We start from the raw sequence: 19,309 nt of genomic DNA on the forward strand, positions 1-19,309 counted from the left end.
ACCTCTTCTTCAAGCCAGTGGTATCATGTGAGTATGCAATCCAATTATTGTGATTGCCTCGATTGGACAAGTGACTGCAAGCACTTATATGGCATAAGATTGATAATGAGGCATCACTTTCCTGAGTTATACAAGTTTCTTCCCATTATTGACAATGCACGCACCTTGGGAATGGTTTCTATGGATCATGAGATTTGTGAGACTTCTGCAAGCCCTTGTAATTAGATGGACATGATAGAGGCCAACACAAGTGAAGACATTCATCTCTGCATTGAGGAATTTAGAAGAATTTTAAGTCAAATAGAGGAAGAATTGGACACAAAGGACTCTACAGAAAAAGAATTATGCTTGACACAGCTACAAACCTCAAAGGAGTACCTTTCAAATCTTATCAAGCCAAAGGAGATTGACATGCCTACAAGAGGGAATGTTCGTCAAATTCAAGCACATGTGACGACAACTAGGCTTGGCCATGGAAGGCCAAGAGAGCCTTTCAATACCATTCCAACTTCAATTCAGGAAGCTGAATTGTGTCACCCCAACAAACGAGCTCATGTATCCGGTGTATTGAGAAGAAAACATCAACGTGGTAGACATCGTATTCAATTTGATAAAAGACCACGTATTTGGTGCCCACATTGCTGCACAAAAACATTTTTGGTAGACCCCCTTTCTACCCTCTCTTGTCACACTTGCCATGGTTTATTGCCTTTAACTGAAAGACATGCTCCCGTCGGTGTTGAAGGCATCCTCATAAACAAGTATGTGCTATTATGCGATGGATTACAAAGCTTGCAATGTAATATCATGTCTTGTTTGTATGGTGATTGTAAGGATGAGGAGAGACACTTTTCTTTGACTCTTCCAAGTGGACAAGTCCTCGAAAAGATATACGCATCGCGCGTTAGACTTGTGTTGTTGTACACTTGATATATGAGGAGGGTGGCAAGTACTGTGTTATTTTTCAGTATTTGTGTGGCATTGGATCTATGTATGATCTCTCTCATTGGTGAGCCTTTCCACAAAAACTAGGACTGTGTAGTAAACTAGGTCTATGCAAAAACTAAGACAAGCCGAAGTACAAATGTTGTGAAATGGTGGCAAGTACTGTGTTATTATTTTGTATTTGTGTGGCATTGGATTTATGTATGATCTCTCTCATTGTTGAGTGTTTATGATCTCTCCTTGGTAAGCATTTGGATGATCTCTCTCATTGTTTATATGGTGATTGTAAGGACTTTGTTGTAAATTAGGACTGTGTATTAAACTAGGACTATGCAAAAAATAGGACTGTGCAATAAACTAGGACTGTGCAGTAAACTAGGACTGTGCAGTAAACTAGGTCTATGCAAACACAGAGAAGCCAAAGTACAAATGTTGTGAATTGGTGGCAAGTACTTTTTATTTTTTTTGTATTTGTGCGGCATTGGATTTATGTATGATCTCTCTCATTGTTGAGTGTTTATGATCTCTCCTTGGTAAGCATTTGGATGATCTCTCTCATTGTTTATATGGTGTTTGTAAAGACTTTGTTGTAAATTAGGACTGTGTAGTAAACTAAGACTATGCAAAAACTAGGACTGTGCAGTAAACTAGGACTGTGCAGTAAACTAGGACAAGCCGAAGTACAAATGTTGTGAAATGGTGGCAAGTACAAATGTTTTGCATAAAGTAAAAAATCAACCCTAAAACCAAAAATAAGTACTACATTGACACATGTAGCATTCCAACCAAAACATTTAGCATTCCATGGAAGTGTAGCCTTACAAATCGTGCACAACTTATCTCGACGAAATGAAATTTTGTACGAACTATAAAATCCCAAAGTAAGACTTATCTTCACTAACGTGGAGACATACAATGTCATATATCATGGAATGGCATAAGCCATCCATTGACAAAAAACTAACATAGCAAACTTAAAACGGTCACGATGCTAAGGGCAGATGCTCATCCAATACATGGCTAAGCCAAGAATTGAACTCATCCTTCAACTTCATGATGTATCCATGGTCGAACCACTTCTTTGATAGCTACACAAGGAAAAAAGCAATGTTAGAGTTTATAACACCAAATTCACATTTAGCTCATACATAGCAAGAGATTTCATAAGGAAGCTTTTTAATAAGCATGTGGATACCCAATGCTTTGGAGGTGTATGTATAAGGCTCCCATCGATTAGTTTCTTGATAAATGCCATTACATAAAATCCGCAATCAATTGCGTTTGGTTGTTTTGGCACCTACAATGTTTACATACGTATGTCTCATTTGATCGAATCCAAAAAATGCCATATATCATGCTATATATATCATGTCTCAAAAGCCAAAATTAATTTTCACATACCTCTATACACTTCAACTCAAACCCAGTGGATGGGCATGCAAGAGACTCTTGTAATGGTCCATGTGTGCAACTTGAAGAAATTGACTCAAGGACTCTACAAATATATACATGTAAAATGTTAGCTAGCATTTACCCAAGCATTATGGATTCATGAACTTCAAAGTAAAGCTCTTGTCTTACCGTTGCACAATGGAAACATACTCGCCCGAATTCCCTACATGTAGTGTGTCTAGGTGAAGGAGAATATTTTTTCTCGATGACAAGCCTCTCACCTTCATGCTGTGGGAATTATAGACCACAAAAAGAGTCCAGTGGTGCCTAAGAAACATGAAGTTGTAAGTGCTTTGTCTACTCACGACAAAACCAAGAACACATGCATCAATATGAGTAAAGTATTGACCTTACCTATGTACTAGAGGTAGAAACAAGAACACATGCTTGCTCAGATCAATATGTCCAAAGAAATTCTGCAAGGAAGTATTCCTCGTTGGACGCCGTGAAGCCACATAGTCATACCACAAACTATCCACGAATGTAACCTTCTCCAGAGCATCTACAGGTAGGGTTTTTTCCATCCACCTACAAAATGAACATGCTTTACGCATCTTTGAGCTGCAAATCCAAAAGCTATATTTCAGAATTGAAAAATTTACCGACATGGCAAATAGGTTAAGCACACGAGTAGACGCTTCCACATGCATGATTGACTTGGCTAATTGCACATCCACCTCGGCAATGAATCCCCAACGTGTAGAGTGTAAGTGAATAGTCACTCCGTGTTGAAGTCTACACAACCAAAAAATCAATCCTTGCGTAACTTAAAACCATGCATATGATAAGATAATTCAATATTCAAGCCATAGAGTTATAAAAAGTATACCTTTCATAGACCGCACTTAGATCTTTTACCTTGCCCAAGACATTGTGCGTCTTAATGTCACTAGTGGATATTGTTATTATTACATTTGAAGGCTTACTCTCACTCGGAGAGCTAATATCAAAATAAGTTGCATTTACATTGCAAGCCATCCCCTTCAAGTTCAAACAAACAAGAGTTGACATAAGGAGCCATGGTATTTGAAATAAATCCTACTCTTAAATTGTGTACGAAGAGACATCTTCCACCCCTTACCTTCTTCCGTTTCTTACTTTTTTTAGAGAGTCCTACATGAGCTTCCTTGTTGACAATTTTCTCCTAAAGTGAGGAAACAATAAATAAAACATATTTATGTATTTTAGTGTAAGGAAAACAACCTCAAAGTAGTACAAAGGTTGAAGAGATGTATTTTCATACCGTTGTAAGGGAGGCTTTTCCCTCGAATTCCACATTTCTCATCGACACTTCGTCATCGATTATTTTGTTTCCATGTGAGGAGCCTTCACTATCATGGATTTGAACATTTTTCTTTGATCGAGTCTTATGAATTGGAAGATTACGAAGTTTCATGGTAAATACAATTTAAGGTTAGTACCATGTTTTTAAAGAAGCCCTCTACTTAACTAGTACATCAGAAGCCCTCAGACCAACTAGTACATCCATCTCTCACCTTCAAAGGAGAAAAAACAACACACTTCTGTCTCTTCTTCACTTGAGATGGAGCCACATGCTCATGGTTCGCCTCATCAAGAGAGCCCTTCAAGAGAGTGGCATGTTATGAGAGTAAAGATAACAAACAATGAACAAGTTAAAAAAATCAAAAAATCATATCTTGCATACCAAAGGAGGAGACTCTTTCTGATTTTCATCCTTGCCGCTTGTCAATATGTCCTCATCGAGGTTTTCCATCCGTTGAGAACCCACTTCACCATCATCATTGTCAGAATCATCACTTTCTTTTTGGCGTCGCTACAAGATGCAAAATGAGAGCTTAATAATATTCATGGTATAAATATATTTCACAATTAAGGTTAATAGGACAAGAGAAAATCTCACATGTCTGGAATATCCCTCTTTAATGCGCCGTTTAATCCCTTGCATGCGTTTCTCCTTGTTCTCCATGTATTGTTCCATGCCCTTGGCAACAAATCCCTCGATGAATGCTTCCTTTTGCATGTTATAGGCTCTCTTAGACAAGTTGGTAGGAGCTTTCTTTTCCCAAGCATCTTCAGCCAAAAGTCTTTGTTTCTTTTCATTGTTTTTCATGTTGATTTGAAATTTACGATTTGCATCTAGAAACCTTGTCTGTGATTGCTTTGCAGCACTCTTTGAAGCTCCTTGCATTCCACCACCCAAGGGGCGTCCTGTCTTTTGAAGTGGGATATCCACCTCTAAGCCATGGTCGACTTTCAAGTGGCGAATCATATGAATTCTCTTGATATAGTTCGTGTTCCATCTAGGACACGTATCTGAGACTCGACATTGCCGAGCAAGTTTCCCAGAAGGAAGAATTATCTCCTCATAAGGAGGGTTTGCAAGTGGCATCTAATAGCAATGAGTACCAAACTCACCATCAATATAAAGAGGTGACATACACAAATTGGTACCACATACTTTTAGCAAAAAGAAAGACTACAAGAAGTAGTGCACAAGGGTTAAACTAGGTTGAAGCTTTAAGTGTGTCACGTATGCATGGTTACATATTACTAAACACATGCATGACAAGAAGACATTAATCATGGCAATAAGTGAACCCAAGCATGGCTATAAGCATGCATGCAATAAGCACCATCGTTAAAAGAAGGCAGATTTTCAAACTATAAGCATGCATGCAATAAGCACCATCGTTAAAAGAAGGCTGGTTGTCAAACTGGGTCTGTTTGTATAGTAAACCAGGGATAAATAAGCACCATCGTTAAAAGAAGGCTGATTTTCAAACTATAAGCATGCATGCAATAAGCACCATCGTTAAAAGAAGGCTGGTTTTCAAACTGGGTCTGTTTGTATAGTAAACTAGGGATAAAGTACGACTGTGTACTAAACTAGTGTGTAATCTATTTTGAAAAAAAACGTCAAGCTACTTGAACGTTCCAAAGAAATTAAAAAAAAACGTCAAGGAGGAATGCAAGAAGAAGGCACCGTGTGATATAGTCTGATTGACGGCGGCTGAGGGAGGGAGGACGTGCACGTCAGTCGATGTATCACCGCCGGCACTTGGACTTCTGCCTTGGCGGACGTTACAGCCTCCTTTGCAGGTACGGCGGACGTGCAGGTCGACGAGCGCGCAGTTCCCGAAAGAAATAGAAAGGATGCTCTTCATGCATTGGAAAAAGTGTTATCCGATATAGGTCTGCATGGAGGTGATGTTCATATCACAAAGGATTTTAAAAAGTCTAGCAATGGCAAGGAGGTACCAATCAAGCCCTCTATTGGTGGTGTTAAGGCAAGAAGATTCTTGTCTCGACCCAAACACAATAGTAAGCAAGTAAGGCAAGGTAGAACAGTTTCAAGGATTAGTTATGGATTGTGGAAGCAAGTCCATAATGCCGTGAAAGATCATGAGGCAGATGGGGAAGCACGAAATGTGAAGGCAGAGGTGTGGATGTCTCTTGATCAACTCTTCATGTTATGTGACAATGTAACATGGACAAAGAGTGATTACAAGAACTTTGAAGAGGCAATAAAACATTTTGGGAAGTCAATGAAAGACGCATGGACAGCCTGCAAGATAACTCACTACATGGTAAAGTGATGTCTTCTTCTTTTACTTAAGTGTGATCCTCTTTTCTTTAATAACTTACTATGCATTCTTATGTCTTTGTGAAAACAACATATCATCTACAACCACCTTCCCTATTTTGTCAAAAAGTATGGATGCCCAGCAATTTGGTCTACCCAAGGCATGGAGAAGTCTCACTACATGGCACGTAATGCATTTTTCAGACACACACAACACTATGGAGGGAGTCAAAAGGCAAATAGTCTGAAGGAAGTCTTCCAATGGTTTTATCGAGGCATTCTACAAAGGCTGCATGCTAAAAGAAAAGTTGCTAGCTCCAAAGTCAAGCTTGCTTTTATTCTAGCCCAAAAGCAAAGACGAAGACAAACTTTGGACAATTCAATGGCAGCAGAGAGACATAGACAGTGGAGGGATTCGAAGATATTTAGAAACCATAAATGGACAAGTAAACATGAATAGCAGTTGTAACTTATTGGTGTTATGTCCACATGTTTTCAAACTCAATCAATAGATTTTTATTCTGTGGAACAAGTGACTCTTGGTGTAATGCCTATATGTTTTGAGACTCCATCAAAAGTAAGTCTTTTGTGAAACATGTGATCTATATTAACAAGCATCAATACATCCATATATTAACACACAAAAAATTCAATCAATACTACTTAATTATGCTAGACATACTGTTGATCCTTACCAATAAAATACTGAGAGTCAAACACTTTTAGAAGCTTTTGAGTGTGGGAAGAGTAGTGAAGTGTCGTACGGTGATGGGACAAATACAAAAGGGTACTGATCGTCCGTACGGACAAGGAACTGATGAGGATCAAAGACTTTGTACAAATCAGTTCAACTTCAACATAATGTTTGTGCTATATTTGATGACTAAATCCTATTACTCCCAAGGCTTGCGAGTCGGAACTCTCTTTTTGAACTTGATTGGACTCTTTTTCTTCCTTATTGGCTTGATGTCGACTTTCTGTTTATCAATGCTTGCCTCTGTTGCTTGTCTGAGAGGGGTATCCTTGTCTTCAGCTATCTCCACGTGTTCTTCTTCTTGGATTGTGTGGCCTGATGCAATCATGGGTGGCTCTCGAAACCTTATGAGCTTGTGTTTTCCATAGCCCTCTAGGCATTTGGGCTCCTTAACACCACATGCTAATGCATAAGAAGTGTAAGACAAAAAGTAAGAGGCCCTAGAGGCCTGCTTATTCACATAATCCCCAAATATATCTATGGCGGACAACCTCTCTATTAAAATGATCTTTTCCTTTTGCCATGGAAGATCATGTCCACCTAATACCCTAGACAAACATTTAAAGAAGTAAACAATGGCTTCTCCATTGTTGCTCAACTGCCTATGGTAAATCAAGATCTTAGCACTGCCTACATCATGAATATAATGAGCTAGGCTTGACATTTTGCCAAACCCAGCTGGCCTGCTTCCACTTGATCTCTGGAGGAATGTGTCATCCTCAATTTGTAGCTGCCATGTATCAAAAGATTATAGTGAGACAATGATACATAACTACAAAACATTTAAACACAACATAAAGTATTTGATTTGAAGTAATAATATCATACCCTCTCATTTTCATCAGCAACAAGAAGTTCATCTTTCCAAAGATTTATTCCTCTCCCCTCCAGTCCAGCCTCTTCTTTAAGTTTTTCCTTATGAAGTGATGAGAGATTCATAGCTTCCTGGGTGAGCTGGAAGGCAGCTTCATCTGGCTCTTGGAAACTTTCAGCCTCTTTGAAACAAATAGTAAGGGCCTCTGCAGGATCAAAGGTTATTTCCAAAGCTAGCATAGTCCTCCCTCAAATTGAACATACACTCTATATCATGGAGGAAAACATAATCTTTACCACCAATCAAGACACCTGGAAGCATGGGCACTGCATAGTTGCTGCTCTGAACATCAAAATCTTCAACTAGCTGTGCTGCCCTAAGAGTTTCAGTCCTCAGTTGAACAAGGTCAAGAGCAGCCACTTGCAGCCCCTCATCCTCTAGGTTGATATCTTCTTCCTGCTCTGCCATATCTGTTGCCATAGGAATATCCTCTTTTACCTCCGCTACAGATATATCTTCTTCTTCAGTCTCCTGCCCTTGCTCTTCTAGAGATTGCTGTTGAAAGACAATGTACATAAGGAATGCCATGTTTTCCTCAAGCACTCAACACTTTCTGGTGTGCAAGTTACAGCTGAATTTATATTCCTTAGGAAGGCTGTCAAACCTTCTATTCACATGGTACCTCAGCTTGTCAATGGAGACAATATGATTTAAATGCACAAAAATCTTTTCACCTTCCACAATCCTTCCTGCCTCTGTCAGTTGTTTGAAGGTATCCCAATGGTCTGAAAGGAAATCTCTGTGATGGTCCAAAAGAGTGCTCATAGTGAACTCCCTGTTGAAAATACTGTGGTATATGTGGAAGTTCCTTTGAGCCTTGCACTTGTGAAGAAAGTCAAATAGGAGCAAATCTGGAGATTTGTCCTCTTCTGGTTCCCTTTGTTTTGAAAGGGAAGACTCACCTTTCTGCTCTAGTCTCTTGCTTTTGCCTGAAGCAAAATTTATATAGCATGAATTCTATATGCTCACATATGCAATCAGATAATGTATAGGATATCACCAAACAAAACTCTTCATAAGCACACATGAATCACCTGGTGATTGCTGTGGTCTGAGTATAGCAGTAGAAAAGTCCAACTTCCTCTTGAAAGGAGGGACCTGAGGATCAACTGTTCCAAAGCAAAAACATTTCTCATCATCAAGAAAGACATCTCCATGGACATAGAAAGCAAAACAATGAGCAAACAATAAAAACCAAAAGAGACACAAGACTTTGCAACAAAACGCGATGCAGATCCATTTGAAAAATGTAAAGTGCTCTCCTCGCATTTTGTTGCAAATTCTAAATTTCTACGGACATCCATTTCCAATCAAATGCTAGGGATATCTCACAATGTTCAGGACAGTAAATGATGCCAGGAGGAATTCCCCAGTGCAAAAGAGATTAAAAGAAGGAGGAAAAAATAAAAACTAAAACAAATATCAGAATTTGCAGGAAAACGCGATTTGGAGCATTTGGAAAATGTAAACCACTATAATCGCATTTTGTTGCAAAATTCTAAATCCTACTCATATCCATCTCTAATCAAATCCTAGGGTGATCTGCTAGATTTCTAGGCACTGAGATTTAAGAATTCTACAGATGGAAGAAATATATATCAGAAAACATTGGAAAGGGTATAGATCTCTGACCTTTCTTTTCCTCTTCCATACTGTTGGAATAGCCCTGGAGATTCTCCTGCTCTCTTCCAAAACTGAGCTATAGCACTAGTAACTTGGAGATCTGGTAATGGTAGTAGTCTTCAGACAGGTTGCAGAGTGGATGGAGTGTGTTGGGTAGAAAGTGGTCAAAGTGGGAAAGAAAAGGATGATGGGAGGGTGCTGGCAGGGATGGAATACGGGGAGGGAAAAGTGTTAATGGATCTAATTATGAAATCATGATTGGCACAATTTCCAAGGCAAAAAGTGACCCACAAATTTCAAATTCCAAAAGATCTGGTGGGACCCACATGTGTTAAAAAATGACTATATCTCACACGTGTGGTATTTAATAACTCCATTATTTGTATTTTGTAATAATCTACTCTCCTAACTCAGTTCTCTTGCATCTCTACCTCCCTACTCTACACCATCAGCATCCAGACCAGCACAGCAGAGGTTCATACCCAGCACAGGATACTCATCATCAGCACAGCACACTTGCAGATAGCTTCCAAGTTAGTAAGAAAATCTTTTTCCTTTTCTTCTTGTTTAATAGTATATTAGGGTAAGGAATTGATTGATGTGATGTAGGTTACATATTATGATAAATATTATATGCATTTTTTAGATTTTCTCCACTGCATGTAGAAGCAGGAAGACTTTTTATTTGGGCCTGTTGAATGAGAGTTTGATCACTTCTTGATGTCCATAGGCTCAATCCATGTTGCACCAAGCTGCATACACATTGAAATGACTAAAGGCATGCTGAAGTATGTTGTCTCTAGAATTTGCAGCAAAACGCGAGGAGAGGATTTTAGAAATCTCAAAATAGTCCAAATCGCATTTTGTTGCAAATTTTAAAATGCTTCTTCATCCACCCATTTCAAGGCTGCATAGTTCTTCTATAAACTTAATACATATTGTTTGTAGTTGGAAAGATAGAGAATTCATCATAGGAATGCAATAGCATGTTGTTTCAAGTATTTGCAGAAAAACGCAATTTTGAGCTGTTACAAATTTCAAATCATCATAATCGCGTTTTGTTGCAAATTGTTCAATTTTGCTTTATCCAATTTGTCATCACCTTCTTTAATCATTCTATGTTCTCCATGTTTCTAATCTTTTACTATTGCTTTGTATGGACCTTTTCAGAGTGATGGCAAGAACCAAGGCAACTGCAAGGAGGTCTGGCAAGGGGCCAGGGCTTGCAGCAGCAGCAGCTGGGGCTGATGTCAAGGAATCTAGTGTACCTACAAAAGGAAGAGTTGCACATGGCAGGAAGGGGAAGCCAATGAGCATGCTGCAGCAAAAGTCCAAGAGGTTAAAGCATTCTGCTGGTGTGCTAAAGGAGATCAGGAAACAACAAAAAGCTATAGGCTTTTTGCTGGTGTGCTAAAGGAGATCAGGAAACAACAAAAAGCTATAGGCTTTGCAATCCCCAAGGCACCTTTTCAGAGGCTAGTGAGAGAAATTTGTGATAGCTGGCACCTTGGTTTGAGGTGGAACAGGACTGCCATTCTTTCCTTACAGGAAATGGCAGAGGATTACTTGGAGTACTTTGAAGATGCAATGCTTGTAGCAGCCCATGCTCACAGGGTAACTCTGATGGCCAAGGACTTCAACACATTGTCCAAAGTGAGGTGGAGGTATGACAAGCTGGTCCATCCTGTGGAATGGCAGGACATTAAAATGAGAGACATATTATTAATTCCACCTACAAGGAAATTGAAGGCAGACAAGGTGAAGGTTGTTGAAGTGACCCACTCAATGAGCACCAGAGGGAAAGCTTCTTATGAGGAGTCACTGAAGCAGCAAATAGAGGAATCCAAATCTGCTATAAATGTGGAGACTGTACAGATGGAGCTACAGATACAGAGAAGGTTGCAGGAGCTGGGCCTTAACATAGTTGTCCATATTGAAGATGATTTTTCAGAGAATAATTTTGACTTGACAAGAGCATGCTTGGCAACATTGGCTCATAAGAATGAGTATTGCTCAGATACCTTCATTCTTGCAATGCTCTAGTAAGTGTCTTTTATTTTACATTTGTTTGCAAAACAATCCTTATTGTACCTCCTCCCTTACACCTTACCTTAATTATTGTTTTGTCCAATGTAGCATGATGAGAAGCTGGCTGAACCATGCTGTACAGCATACAGTTTATATTATTGATCCTGCAATTTCCTTCAAGTTAAGAGATCCAAAGGAAACTCCCATGGATATTTCCAATTGGTTCAGACACTGTGATTTTGATCATGTTGATATTTTGCTACTTCCATACCATAACAAGTATGTGTGTGGCTGCTTCTTTTGGGATTTTCCTTCAAGATTGAGTACTCTTGTAGCCTTTGATTTCTTAATGCTTTTTTTCTTATGCAGTGACCACTGGAGCTTTGCTTCTATTGACATCCAGCAGAAGCAATGCTTTTTATTAAACTCTCTTAGAAACACACACAGAGAGGTTAAATTGTAAGTGGTTTGTGTGCTATTTTTAACTTTAAACTTCATTATTTGGATTTAATGCACACTAATTGAATTATATGTATTGCAGTTATATTAGAAGACTTCTAGATGCATTGGATCAGTGTCCTCCTAATGTCAATCTTTTGGATTCAATAGAGCCAATAGATTTAGAGGTAGAAAGTTGCTCCCTCTACTGATGTCTATTTCATGCTATGCCTTTGAACTTATTGAATAATTTTATTTTGTTCAGACATTAACAATTTCTAACATATCTTTCCAACTATCCAGACACCACAACAAGATGATTCAAGTAGCTGTGGCTGGAGAGTACTGATTAGTGCCAAATATATACTTTCAAGCTATTTTGAGATAGGACAGCCAGAGCTTGTAAGAAAAAATAATTTTCATTTAGCTTCAAAAAATTTGATATTGGTACAAAGTGTTCTTAATCATCATATCTCATTGCAGATGAGAGAAGATAGCTTCAACTCGAGCTATGTGTATAGTTTCAGAGCTGATATAATTTGGAAGTTTTTGAAGTATGCCTTCCCCAAACCTATTGTACCAGCTACTGTCGAGTTAGGTGAGAGCTCTAAAGTCCGAGAAGGTGTCATACACCTTGATGACACAGATGATGCAGATGTGGTGCCACAAGAACAAGGACCTAGTGCTGATGAGGAGAAGCCACAAGAACAAGGATCTGCTACTGCTGATGTTATTGAGGAAATGATGGAGCAACAGCAAACAGATGCTCCAGGGGCAGTAGAGGAGACAATGGAGCAGCACCAAGAGACTGTACACGACAAGATGGAGCAACAGAAAGTAGATTCTCCAAATAAAGATGATACGGTGGGCTTGGACCATGTAGAGCAGCCTCTAGATCAGCCTGTAGATAAATAGAAAATTGTTGTCAAGAATATGTTCTACATATGTAATTAAACACTTCTGTATAGAATTTTACATTTTTGAATATAATACCTTTGTTTATGGAGTCTGTGTTATCTCAATTTTAAAATTTTCAATGTCTTTGCATTTTATTGATCTCTCTCTTCTTTTGAGCACCTGCAAAAAAGCAATATGAAACAATAGGGTAAAGTAAACTAATAGCAGTGCTTAATGAGACTAGGATAAGTCACATGGTATACCTTCTTATTGTTGTAGATAAATAAAAAGTCCTTTGAAATAGAACCTTCTGTCTCAAATAGAATGTAATTGCGCAATTGAGCTAGGGAGCAACATTGTCTTAATGTGATATTGACTAGCACATCACCATTCTCAACAACATCAATATCAAGAAGTTTATTTTCTGCACCAAAAGAATCTTCATCTTGATCCATAGGGACTAGTTTTGTACCTAGCATTCGACTGCGCTTATAATAAAAAGAAAAAATGAAATTTTGTGATGCAACCATGTACTTCAGTTGCATAGAAGGTTGGACAACCTCACAAAACACTGAACTACATGTCTTCTTATCCCAACCTTTATCCAAAAATTGTGGCATGCATGCCAGACTTGTTGCTTTAAAACTGTGAACATTGTTTTTGAAACCTTCACTAGAAAGGTATTAAACAAGTCTACAAAAACTGTGAGAGGCATGCACAAAGAAATTTTTATTATCCTTGTGGGAATATTGGGCCTCAGAGCTTTCTGTACTTCTTTGAAAAGCTTGGCTCTATATGCCTCTGTAACACTAAAATGTGGGAGAGGCCAATCCACTGAATTCCATGCTGGAAGGTCTTGTTTTCTTAACACACCATGTGTGTTTGCATTGTCCAGCAACTGATAAAAATGATCAGTAAAAAATATACCGGATTGAGCTAGCTCTATTGCACATCGACCTTCGTATTGTTGTTCTCCTATCGATCCATGCAAAACATCTATAAATCCCAGAATACAATCGATGTTTTGCCATGTCTCATACGATGAAGGGTATAAATCTGAAATAAAATAACACAAGAATATCAATAAGCAAAGAAAGAAAGCTTTGTCTTAAAAATCCATGCACCTCATAAAGAACAAAACCACAATAGAAAATATACAATTAGGCCTGTGTTGCGGAAGATCATTTGGATAGTCTCGCAAGACAAGTTCTTTATGCATGTACACATGCTGAATCAAAACTTCTTTCACCGATATCTTTCCTCTGGTGATTTTAAAATCTCGTACTCTTCCCTTCCATGATGCCAAGAAAATATTTTTTGTCTGGGGTCTCTTTCTTTTACTAGGTTGCATGAGCACCCATGCTCCTTTCGAAACAGTAAACCTTTCCCAAGTTCCTTCCGTTTTGACTGTACTTGAATTCTCTACCGAAGAAATAGAAGAAGCAAGTCGACGGGGTAAGGATGTGTGGTATAATTCTGCCTTCATAGCATTATCATCCACAGAGCGTCTTCCACAAGAACGACCATAGTTTTTATTCACCATGGATACCTTGTGAATCTGTAACCACAGCAAAGTAATGTAAACAAGATGACAAAGTGAAGTTTCAAGAAAGAGAAAGTAGGCAGACAGATAGTTGACAAGAAACATCTTACTCTAAGCCAAACTGGATCAAGGGAGCAGTTTTGGAAAAGAAGAGGTTGCTGCACAATGAGGTAGTGGTGTAGAATGGTAGACCTTTCGAAGGAAAGGCAGCACAACAATTCAAAGTTCAAAGGGAGGTGGAAGCGGGAAGGCCCTTGTCAGAGAAAATGTCAGACTAGATTCTATCTTCATGTCCAAAGATCTTGTGAGAATAAAAAACCAATCTCCACATTAATGTAGCACGCTTGTACCTACATAAAATATTGTTTCTTTTATCTATTTTCTTTTATTTTTGTGAATTTCCAACGTTACATTGGCCCTCTGTTCATTGGTTGAGAGCTTATTTTTCCAAACCGTAAAAGGCCCCAAAATGAGCTCCCTTTTTCCCTAATGTAATGACATGTAGAAACACATCCAGGGTGATAACAGTGATGAAGCTAGCCTATTTTAATGCACAACAAGACTTAGCATTGAGAAAGTATGAGAAATTATGTGATCTTGCTTATGCATGGGTGTGGAGAATATGCCTATACAGCATGACTATTCTTCATACACAAATAGAATAGCATGTAGAGATTTTGTCATTTCCATTTCTGAGTATATAAAAAGATCTCAACTTAAACAATTATTGCAAAGCCCTTTTTATGGAGTGACTGTGGATGAGACAACTGATAGGGGATTAGAAAAGCATTTGATTATTTATCTTTGCTTTTTTCCTATGAATGGCAAAGCTTTATGTAATATTGAGTTTGCAAGACTGGTTTTGGTAAGTGATGGTTGTACTCAGACAAAATATGATGCAATTTATAATGTTTTTAATGAGTGTGGTCTTGAAAAGCATCGCATGGTGGGAATTGCAACGGATGGAGATGGTTTGTAATGATGGTCTTGTAGCAAAGCTAAAACGAGATTAGCCTCACCTTGTAAACATACATTGTATAGCTCATAGGGAAGCTCTTGCCGTAGTTGATGCTGCAAAATGCTTCATTTCGTATATTGATAAAATGGCTAACAAGGTGTATACTTGGATATCTGCATCTGTATACTTGGATATCTGCATCTGTAACAATTATCATTCACAGATACTTTGTATTATGGTTGTGAAGGCATGAACATGATAGATGCATGGCGTGTTTTTGCTTCTAATACTGAATGGCAGAACACATACCCCAACATGATGAAGCTTTGGCAAGCTATTTTGGTGATTCCTGCCTCATCAGTATCATGCGAAAGAGGCTTTTCAAAGCAAAATATGATCAAAAGTGATCTACGTCAATGCTTGGAAGTGAGCACACTTGATGCCTTGATGAGAGTCTCCCTTCTTGGTCCTGATGTTAATGATGTGGATTGGCCATGCGTTCATGAAATTTGGAAAGATGTGAAAGCGACAAGGGTCTGTGATGGCTTATGATTCATGCATTTCAATGTACTTGGTTTGGAGCAACGTTTGACTCATTTTTCAATGGAATAGCATGCTGCCAATCGTGGGTTTGTGATGGCTTATGAGTCATGTTGCTATTGTCAGCTTTCAGCTTGATTTGGTTTGGAGCAGCTTTCAGCTTGATTTGGTTTGGAGTTATGTTGAATAAGTTTTAATTATTGGCAAAATTCTGGGTTTCTCATCCATAGCGTATCTATCAGGAAGTAAATTTCAGCTTTCAGCTTGATTTGTTTTGGAGCAGCTTTCAGCTTGATTTGGTTTGGAGTTATGTTGAATAAGTTTTAATTATTGGCAAAATTCTAGGTTTCTTATCCATAGCGTATCTATCAGGAAGTAAATTTCAACTTTCAGCTTGATTTGGTTCGGAGTAGCTTTAAGCTTGATTTGGTCTGGAGTAAATTTTTTCCCCATCTTTTGCAGGTTTGACATAAATTTTTTAAGGTAAATTTAATGTTGTTATGGTCTGGTGCCAGGTGATTTGAATTGTTGCCTCATAGTGATGATTACAGTTTGTTTGTAGCAAAGGCTAAGAAAGTTGTAGCTGTAGAAGGGAGAAAAGAACGTCTCTTATAGCCTAGCAAGTATGTGTTTTACTCATCCATGTTTGTGAGTTTATCTTGCTTGGAGCAGATATTGTAGGAGTGATAATATACTTCAGTGGAGTCCATGCTCAACTCTGCTCTCTTCGTACGGGACGATGGTTGGAACTTGGAGGTGCCATTTTTCTTGATGTAGCTGAGATGGTATGTGATGATTATTGGCATTTTTTGAGTATTTTGTATATCAAAGAGCTGCTCAAGTTCTATTTCTGTTGATAGTATGCTGTAGGGTTTGGAGTAGTAGCTGGTGGAAAAGAAGTGCTAGGCTCTAGCTGATGCAGCTTCATCCCTCATAGTGGATGTGGTAGAAAGCGAGGACATGGTGATCTCTATTATGTGCATCGCATAGACGCCAGAGTCCCCATTGAGGTCACGGTAAGTGCAGAGTTCTCTCTTGTGGATTTCGATATGCTCAATTATTTTTTAGCAGGAATCATTTGATGGATATGTATGCAACAAAAATACACACAATACAAGAGATTAAAAACGTTTTCTCATCAAGAGAATGCTGTCCTCTTGCAGGTGCATGGAAGAGGACGAGTAAAGATGACTGAAAATGCCATCTTCAGTTGTTTATTTACAAGTTGATGTGTATGTGTGTGCAATCACACTGTTAATGAGTGATTTGATAGTTTGTAAACTAAGTGATTTACATTACTGGACAATGGCCTGTGGGCCGTAGGTGTTTGGGGCTAGAGATAGAGATCGATACATAAGGCTTGAAACCTTGAAAATTTCATGCCATGAAAATAAGGGGAAGACGTCATTGGATTTTTTATGAAGCCCAATACTAGGCATCAAATTTCAGGCCTTTGGAGCTCCAGGTCCAGAAAGCAAAGTATCACTCACATCTTGAGACTTTGACCCGTAAGTCTCTCCAAGAACTTCAACATCTTCCTCTAAGTCATCTATGTCTGTACCTTCATTCTCTTCATAATCAGAATCATCAGTGGAGTGGTTGGTATCGTACAAATTGTCATGATGCTCTTGAATTGCTTCAGAAAAAGACTACATAAAAAAAAAGAAAAAATCATTCTAAGTAGAAGAGGATTTGAAGACTTGATAGAGTGAACTTAAAAGTAAGAACCAAAGCGTAACTTATGCAAAAGTAAGAACACTATAACCATCTCTCTGTATACTAGAATACATGGTAAACTCATTAAACCAGACATAAAAAGTAAGCCAAACTTCCTTCTTGCTAAAATTCATTCAAACTAAACAATAAAAACTTCTTGTATACTAGAATGCATTCTAGCATATGCTAGAGTAGACAAACTTCTTGTATACTAGAATACATGCAAACTAGACTTGACTAGACCTCTAAGTGTTTCAAGATATGAGCTAGAAAGACAAGAATTAAATAGACTAAAAGACAAAGAATAGTTCTCAATGTATTCTAGAATACACAAAGACAAGAAGTTTTATGAACTACGCGTACACTAGAATACATACAAACTAGACTAGACAAACTTCATGTATATTAGAATACATGCAAACAAGAGTTGACTAGACCTCTACGTATTCCAATATATGAGCTGGAAAGACATGACTCAAACAAACTTGAAAAAGAATAACAGTTCTCTACATAGTCCAGAATACACAAAGATAAGAAATTTTTTTAACATTAATGAAAAAAAGGTCAAGAGAAAGACATCCATACCCGTTTGCGAGTAATCATTGCATCTTTAAACTCTTGCTAGGTAGAAACAGGATTCATCTCTTCAAGCTGAAAATCTGTAGAGAAAACTCTAACTGCAAGAAACTTCCCAGTGTTGTTGTCTCTACCAGATGATGAATGGTCCCACGAGATATACTTTCTTTGACTTCAACAATGCGACCATAAGTTAAATACTTTGTATTTTCAGAGTAGTCTCCTTTTTCTTCACAGCAATAGAAAAGAAAGGTGTGTTTGGCTTAACGATTGTCTTGTGCTTACCTACCATGCCAAAGTGAATTGTCCAAGTAAATCCTTCTCGTGCTTTACCTCTTGCACTACTTCAAAGAGTTGTAGCTTCGATGCTTGAAGACTTTTTCTGCTGATGTTGAGTTAAAGGTGTGCTTCCTTGAGATGATGGAGGAAGTCCATGAGTAGCTAAAATCATTATGCTTGATGGTGGTTGATCTTGTAACTCTGGAAACTGGTGAGCTGCTAAAAGTTGTCTTCTTGGCTCACTTGGACGCCTATCAGGGTTTGGAAGAGCTACAGTCACTCGAGGTGCCTGAAAGCGAGGACTAATTTGAGCAGGTTGAGATCGGGGAGGTGTCAAGACTCCAGAACGTGCTGAGCCACCCACAAGGACAGATGTAGTTGCTTGATTACTTTTCTTTTTCTTCTTAGAAGTTCAAGCATCACTTAATGGTGAGGCCATCTTAATCCTAAACAAGACAATAAAAAATTATTATCTCATTGCTAAGATAAACAAACAGAGACAAAATGATATTTCTCAAACAAATAGTTGACCAATTAGGCAATTGAAAGATCTTTAAAAAGGTGAAGAGTTGGGAGGATATTAGGGTTCCATTTCATGATAGGGTGGCTATCTGCAATGTGGTGTTAAATGTTTACATTATGTTTCTCTGCCCTGTACTGGATTTTAAAAAATGTCACTAGAAGAAGATTGTAGCCCCTGTTAGGGACTTCCTATGGAGAAATTGGGAGAATGATAGAAAAACTTCAACCTTGTTAGCTTGGGAAAAGAAGAGCCTGCATCCTAAGTGTTAAATTCCCTAATATGGGATTGATCATGGTGATAGACACAAGATTAAGCATAAGATTAAGGTGGATTATACTACACTAAATCTCCATGACGAGACTAGAGAGAGAGAGAGAGAGAGAGAGAGAGAGAGAGAGAGAGAGAGAGATTTCACACTCCACAAGTTCTCTATTACATTCACAACATGAACCATACAATGATTTAGGCCTTCTAGTCTTATCCCACTTTACACATCATCATCCATGTGGCACTCCCTTTTGCACTCTTTTTGGTCAACACTCACACACCATACAATATCACATGTGGTATTCTTATCTTACCACAATATCTTGCACCT

The 19,309-nt window shown here is 38.4% G+C and overlaps 1 long non-coding RNA gene across 1 annotated transcript; it reads right to left on the bottom strand.

Moving 5' to 3' along the window:
- Positions 1-1,927: 1,927 nt before the first annotated feature.
- On the bottom strand, positions 1,928-2,547 carry LOC147642045 (uncharacterized). Its single transcript, XR_015269939.1, has 3 exons — positions 2,347-2,547; positions 2,141-2,242; positions 1,928-2,033 (listed from the first exon to the last, which is right to left on the bottom strand). It is a non-coding gene; the product is annotated as an uncharacterized LOC147642045 (long non-coding RNA).
- Between the last annotated feature and the right edge of the window lie 16,762 nt (positions 2,548-19,309).

This window comes from Cibotium barometz, chromosome 1 (assembly GCF_041138505.1).
Source record: "Cibotium barometz isolate CiBa-2024 chromosome 1, ASM4113850v1, whole genome shotgun sequence".
In the NCBI taxonomy this organism is placed as follows: Eukaryota; Viridiplantae; Streptophyta; class Polypodiopsida; order Cyatheales; family Cibotiaceae; genus Cibotium; species Cibotium barometz.